This window comes from Nannospalax galili, unplaced genomic scaffold, assembly GCF_000622305.1.
Source record: "Nannospalax galili isolate Female #2095 unplaced genomic scaffold, S.galili_v1.0 scaffold685, whole genome shotgun sequence".
Taxonomy (NCBI): Eukaryota; Metazoa; Chordata; class Mammalia; order Rodentia; family Spalacidae; genus Nannospalax; species Nannospalax galili.
The window spans coordinates 593,472-600,595 of NW_008353482.1; the positions used below are offsets into that span (position 1 = coordinate 593,472).

General features: G+C 37.2%; 2 long non-coding RNA genes across 2 annotated transcripts; both read right to left on the reverse strand.

Annotated features, from left to right (window-relative positions):
• Positions 1-2,753: 2,753 nt before the first annotated feature.
• Positions 2,754-5,803, reverse strand: LOC103748063. Its single transcript, XR_607883.3, has 4 exons — positions 5,750-5,803; positions 3,870-3,972; positions 3,508-3,592; positions 2,754-2,868 (listed from the first exon to the last, which is right to left on the reverse strand). It is a non-coding gene; the product is annotated as an uncharacterized LOC103748063 (long non-coding RNA).
• Positions 5,804-5,819: 16 nt separating this feature from the next.
• LOC115067263 lies at positions 5,820-6,490 on the reverse strand. Its single transcript, XR_003846686.1, has 3 exons — positions 6,431-6,490; positions 6,053-6,220; positions 5,820-5,855 (listed from the first exon to the last, which is right to left on the reverse strand). It is a non-coding gene; the product is annotated as an uncharacterized LOC115067263 (long non-coding RNA).
• Between the last annotated feature and the right edge of the window lie 634 nt (positions 6,491-7,124).

Genomic DNA, 7,124 nt, shown 5'->3' on the forward strand with positions numbered 1-7,124 from the left:
TAAATACACTATCATTAATGAAAAAAAATATTATTCTCTGTGATTTCAAATGTAACACCATGATGGCTCAGCTATAATCTGGAGTAGTATGATAAAACATGTTTAAAGTATTTTATTTATTATTTTTATTTTATATGTATGAGTGTATGCCTGAATGTATGTAAGTTTAGCTGTGTTGTGCAATGCCAGTGGAGGTCAGAAGAAGGTGTTGGATTACCCTGGAATTGGATTTACTAGTGGTTGTTAGCCAAAACTTGGGTGCTGGGAATTAAACCTGGTTCCTCTGCAAGGGCAGCTAGTGCTCTTGGTCACTGAGCCACCTTTCTGGTCCTAATAAAATATGTTTAAATAAAATTTCATTAAAATAAAAACATTCATTTGTCCCCTATCTGGTAATGGGAGCCCTTACAGTAATTACAGACTAATGTAATTACTATTTAAATGATATGATGAAGTCATAAATTTATGTTGTATCATAATCATTTGTGTATCAGTTTAACATTATTGTAAAATAAGAACAGTGTACACATACTCGATTCCTTCTTTTTCTCTGCCTCCTCCAAATTCCTCAAAGAGGTCCATTCAGCTGCCCATCTCATAAAACTGCTACCTCATAATAAGCTTCTTAGAGAAAAAACAAACCAAATATTTGAATTGTTCCACTGATCCTTGTTTGCCCCATGGTCAAGGAAGAAATGCGTATGCATCAATATTCTCTCAGACATAACACGACCTCCTGAAAACTACTTCCTTCCTTTAAACTCATGTCTAAATGCAGTCATAAACAATTCAACAATGGCTTTGGCACCATGCTGCAGCATTCTCTCTGCCTCTCTCTGTCTCTGTTTCTCTGTCTCTCTGTCTCTCTGTCTCTGTCTCTCTCTCTGTCTCTCTCTCTGTCTCTCTCTCTCTCTGTCTCTGTCTCTGTCTTACTGTTCTCTCTCTCTCTCTCTCTCTCCCTCTTTCTCCTCTCTCCAGATGGCTATCTCAAATGTTCTTAGGTAAAGCTATATCTTGAAACTCCAAACTAAATGCATGCACCAAGAATACAGTAATGTTTAAATGACTTCTCTTACCTTTTGTGGACATTTGCAATCCTGGTGCTACAGTTATCTTAAGTGTTCCATAAGGTCCCATGGGTAACATTGGCGTTTAAGGATTCATGCCCTAGCATGCTTCTACAAGGAGGTGCTAGGATATAATATGTGGCCTAGAGTAAGGGCATTAGGACATGAGGAGACATACTGTGCCCAGGTATTGTGAGATCCTTAACTTTTTTCCCCTCTGTTTTCAATTCTGAGCCATTAAGTCAGCATCTTTCTATGACTTGTGCATTCCTTCCTTGATGTGCTGCCTTGTTCCTGGCCAGAAAGTAATGGACTCAAAAATACATGTGGATAACTTATTGTAACTTCCAAAACTGTGACAAAAGTGAAGGCTTTTGATATTCTCAAATATCTTGCAACAATAATGGAAAGTTGACTCATATACATTGTTTATAATGACCAGATGTCATGTTTTTCAAACCACCATTAACAAAATACTTGAGATTATTTTATTATTTTTAAAATTATGTGTAGGGGAAACAATATGTGCTTGAGAATACAGGTGCTCACAGAGGCGAGAGGCTTCACCAGTGGAGCTGCAGTTACAGGCTGCAGTGAACCACCTGGCCTGGGTGCTGGAAACCAAAACCTGGTCTTCTGCAGGAGCACTATCCATTCCCTTTTTAATATTTTATTATTTTTATTTCATGTGTATGAGTGTTACGCCTGCATGTAAGTAAGTGCACTTGTGTCCTGCAATGCCCATGGAGGACAGAAGAGGCTGTTGGATCCCCAGGAACTGGAGTTATGGACAGTTGTTAGCTGCCACGTGGATGCTGGGATTCGAACCCGGATCTTCTGCCAAAACATTCAGTTTGCTTAACTGCTAAGTCATCTCTCCAGCCTCTGTTCTTAACATCTAAGTCATCTCCTCAGAGCCAAGGATCCTTCAGGTAATCTGCAAGAAAATGTCTTAAAGATGTATATTTGGAGAAGCAAGTTGGAGACCACCACTCAAACTTTTGACTGTAACTAGAGAGCTCTTTGTGGACAAAGAAGAAAAAAAATTCTGATTTTGATGAGGCAGGTGCACTTGTGTCTGGAATACTGGATATTAATGGAAACTGTTCAGGTATTCTCTTTCTAAATGTATATTTTGCTCCTGAAACCCTGCATAAATATTCTTTGTTTTGGGATGGGGGCTGTACCACATCAATATCTTTTTTTAAAGTTCTTTTGAAGTTATTTTAGAATTACAGAAAATTTCAAGTCAGCACAAAGAGTTTCCTATGCCATTCAGTTTCTTATCATGTCAACATGTTATTTAACTATCATGTACTTATACAAACAACAAATCTGGGGCTGGAGAGATGGGTCAGTGGTTAAGCAGACCCAGGTTTGAATCCCAGAACTCAGGTGGTGACTAACAATCATCTGTAACTGCAGTTCCAGGGAATCCGATGCCTTCTTCTGTCCTCCACAGGCATTGCACGACACTGGTGCACTTATACACACACAGGCAGTACACTGATACACATAAAATAAAAATTAAAGAAAGTAAAGTTGACAGTGCTACAAAGTATTAGCTCAACTTTCCAATTTTACTTATATTACCAAATTTCCATGAGTGTAATCATTTTCTATTTATTGCTCCAAACTAGGATCCGTATTAGATTTAGTGTCAGTTGTCTTAGACTTACTGCATGGCTTCCTGGCTCAGCACCACACATGGATGACTCGCTGGTTCTCTGGTTCTGGAATGCAGATGCGCAGCATGGTCAAGGCTGATGTCTAAACTGTAAGTTCATCAGATGGCCAGCTCCTGTTAATCAATACCTGAGGTTAATCTATGGTCTTCACAGACATGCACACACAATCATGCACACATGTACATATACACTTACACATATACAAATATATACACTCACCCTCAAAAGAAAACATTTAAAAGGAAATACCCAATCTTCTCATCTATACTAAAGCTTATTTTGGAGCTTAACCCTCAGGGAACTTAATAGAAAAATAAGTATATGTTTAGTTCCTATATATCTTTTCCATATGACACAGAGGAAAAACTGAAACTATTTACAAAGGAAATAATCTTCTGTATGGAAAAAAAATCAGGGGACTGTGTTAACCAATGTTGTTGTCCTTGGAGAGGAAGTGAGTTTGTTTCCCAGCACCCATATCAGGTAGCTCAAAATCTCCTGTAACTCCAGCTCCAGTGGATCTGATGCACTATTCTGTCCTCCAGATGTACCCCGACTCACATGCATATACCCATACACAGACACAGACATAATTGATTTTTTGATCCTACAAAATCCATAAAAATAAAATTACAACTAAATGTAAATTAATAAAAGTATTAGCATATATGATGACATGAAATTTCATTAGATTTTATACAAAAGAATTAACAATATACAGTTAACTCACAAGGCAATTACATTTACAATACCATCAACTGGGTGTGGTAGTCTGTGTCAATAGAGCAATTACTAGAAGACTCTGGATAGAGCATCCCGACAGTTAAGTGCATAAGTCTGAAAGAAGAGAAAGAGCTGAGGATTTTTTTGTATTTGTTTTAATTTTTATTTGGCTTTTGCACATTTTATACAACACTTCTTAATCAAATTTAGACAACTTCTACATCCATGTCCCCATACACCACCACCCCTCTTCCAACCTCATGCATCCCACCATACATGTTAGATCCTATCCAGTTAAGCATTTGTACCCGGATGTCCATCCATGAAAATTCATCCACTGAAGTCTAGCCAGCCTATCTAGAGACCTTAAATAAGTTCTACTCTCCCTCACCCAGTAGTGATCAGTTTCCAACAGATCCTGGGCTAGGGCTGGCTGGACACCAATTTCCGTTGCTTCACTCTTGGTCACAAGAGCTGTTTTTAACAGGAAAAGTCTGTTTAAAACAAAACCAACAATAATAAGTAAAATAACCTCCAAAAGAAAATGTTTGGCAATGAATTTACTTTTAAAGAAATTGAAAGAGAAGAGAGAAAAGAGGGAAAGAAATGCAAAGAACATATAACTGTAGGGGAAGAAAACAACATTATTTAAAACTTGCAATAAAATGTTAAAGTATAGTAGTTATACATTTTTTAAAGTTCTAGACTTATTGAATAGTAGGACAAATATTGTTTTGACAATGATTTCTAAACATATCTAGAAATAAATGCAGACCCCATCCAAACCCCAGCTATTTCATATGTTTTGTTTCACTGAAAAAAAAAACTAATGCTGAAATTATATTTATATTCATAGATAAATGTAGTCCTCAGCATTCATCAAAGACACTTGTTTTTTCAATAGATGGAGACTATTATAAATTTCCCAAACTGATCTAATGCAGAGAATAAGTGCCTGTGGTGATACCAGCCCCAATTGATACATCTATAATGCACCCCTTATACATAAGGCAAAGAAAACAGACCAGAAATGGGGGTGGGAAGGCTCTAACAGCCAGAGGACCAGGATGCCTTCTGCTAGGTGGCGTATTCTGGAAATGATAAGGAAGCTGCACACATGAAATCTCAAAAATAGTGTTGCCTACAAAAGCCTTCCAGGCAATAAGTGGTTGATGATGGAGAGAAAAACACTTTTCTCCAGGGCTGAATTCCCTGCTAAATTATCAATCCAAAAAAGTCAGCTCTGATCAAATACATAAGCAAGAAGCTCTAAATTGATTCAACAGATTATATAAAAATATGGACTCAAGACATGGCTCAGCAGTTAAGAGCACTGGCTGCCCTTGCAGAGGACCTGGGTTCAATTCCTCACATAGCATTTAACAATCATGCTAACTCCAGTTCCAGGGAGTCTGACATCCTATTCTGACCTCCACGGGCATTGCATGGCATGGGTGAACTTATATACATGCAAGCAATATATATATATGGGGACATGGGAAATCAGAAGGAGATCACACAGAAGTAGAAAAACTTAATTTTGTTAGAACAATCATTGCCATAAGAGATCACGTTTTGAGGGGAGAGTCAGCAGGTAGCTGAAATTACGCTACCTACTTAGACTCTGCAAAAATACCTCACATGATGGAATATACTCACTAGCTGTGTCTCATGCATCCTTCATTTTGCTAAATTTTCCCCAGATTCTCCCTGCATTGGCTTATGAATCCCAACAAAACATTAACACAAAGTAACAATAAAAAAACAGAAACAAAAAGGGTACCATGAAAAAAAATGAAAAGACATCTCAGTAAATGAAACAAAGATTTTCATGTACCTGATAGTGATGTATTTTCCATAATATACAAAATAACTTACAGCTCTAAAGTTAAAAGAAGACAATCTTAATTAAAACTAAATAATTTTCCAATAGACCTGTCCCCTTAGTAGCTTTATAAATACCCAATTAGCACAACATGCCTCAATACTTTCAGACCCTAGGGAATGAATCCAAAGTGAATATTGTCAAGTAAAATAAGAAAGTTAAAGAAATACAAAATGATGCATAGCCATTTACATCAGGCAAAAGTGATATATAGAAGAGATATAGAGGAGATAAAGTACTAAAACGGTTGGTGACTACATACTTTTGGGGCAGAGGAAAGTTGCACAGGCTAAAGTCAGATGATTTTTCCTATGACACTGAAAATATTTTATATTGCATTGTTTTGAAAATTCTACATCATTTTATAACATGAAGAACATACTTACAGTTGGGTGTGTTGGTGCATGCCTTTAATCCCAGCACTTGTAGTGAGATCAAGACCAGACTGGTCTACATAGTGAGCTCTAGGCCAGCTGGGGCTACAGGGACACCCTGTCTCGAAAATAATAAATAAATAAATAAATAAATAAATAAATAATAAATGAGAAAAATGAATGCATTTACATTGACTATAAATTAAGAAACATAATATGTTCAGTTATCTCAGGGAACATTGCAAATGAATAACTCCTGTATGAGTTTTGAAATACTCTTACCTTCTAAAAGAAGTAGAGGGAAGGGGAGCTTACCCAGGAGCTTAGGAAGTGATAAGACCTCGTACATCTAGAGAAGGGGGATGTCAGCTAATGCTTCATTTAGTGGGTAACTTTTCTTCCTTGGTGTGAAGTTCAAATTCTGGAACCACTTTGCACATATCTATGGTCTAGTTGATCAAATCAATGGAGCCAAATTTCTCACTGACAGGGAGAATATACATAAATAAAGGACACTAGGTAGATTTATTCTACTTGATTTGTTCATACATACACTCAGTAGAGATACACATGCTCACATATTTATATGATTATAGTCATGTGTATATCTATGATTTTTTACACAGATATATGTATTTGTTATGTCAGCCAACCAGATTTAGACTCAAGAGAGTTCTAAAAATAATAATAGACCTGGTGGGAAGATGTTCTTCTCCAACAGCACTCTTCAGTGAACACAATGGGGAAATCTGTAAGGAAATGAGGAAATTTAGGCTTTGGCAGAGAGCACACACAATGAGCATTGCCTCTTGGTAGCAACAGAAGTTTAAGCAAAATCTAAATGTTTGAATACATGTCAGAAAGAAGGAAGGCCTCAAATAGTTTCTAAATTTTTTGTTCTATGTACCTACAAAGGCAGAGCCAATTAAATATAAATTAAGGTGTGTAGGATGGGAGAGTTATAACACTTTAAAGATAATAAAAATGTAAATCCACCTGTATTGTTCTACTGCTCCCCATCCCACCCCCACTGCCACCCCTCGCCCCAAAATAGACCCTTTCTAATTTCCTGGTTTCAATGGATACTCTACATTAAAAATACAAATCCAAAGATTTAAACCTAGGGTCCACATATAAGAGAAAAAACCTGTGCGCTTTGTCCATCTGGGCCTAGCAGTTGATGGTTGCTGGTAGAGGGAGAGGCAATTTTCTTCAGGGGTGTGGCCCCTGGGAGATTTCTCATGATCCAGTGGATGGCAGTTCACCCATATACATATCAGAAGCACAAATTGGACTCTGTGGGTTACATATTTAAAAAACAAAACAAACAAACAAAAAAAAACCCCATGAATTTGGGAGGGAGGTATAGTATGGGTGGGGTTAGGAA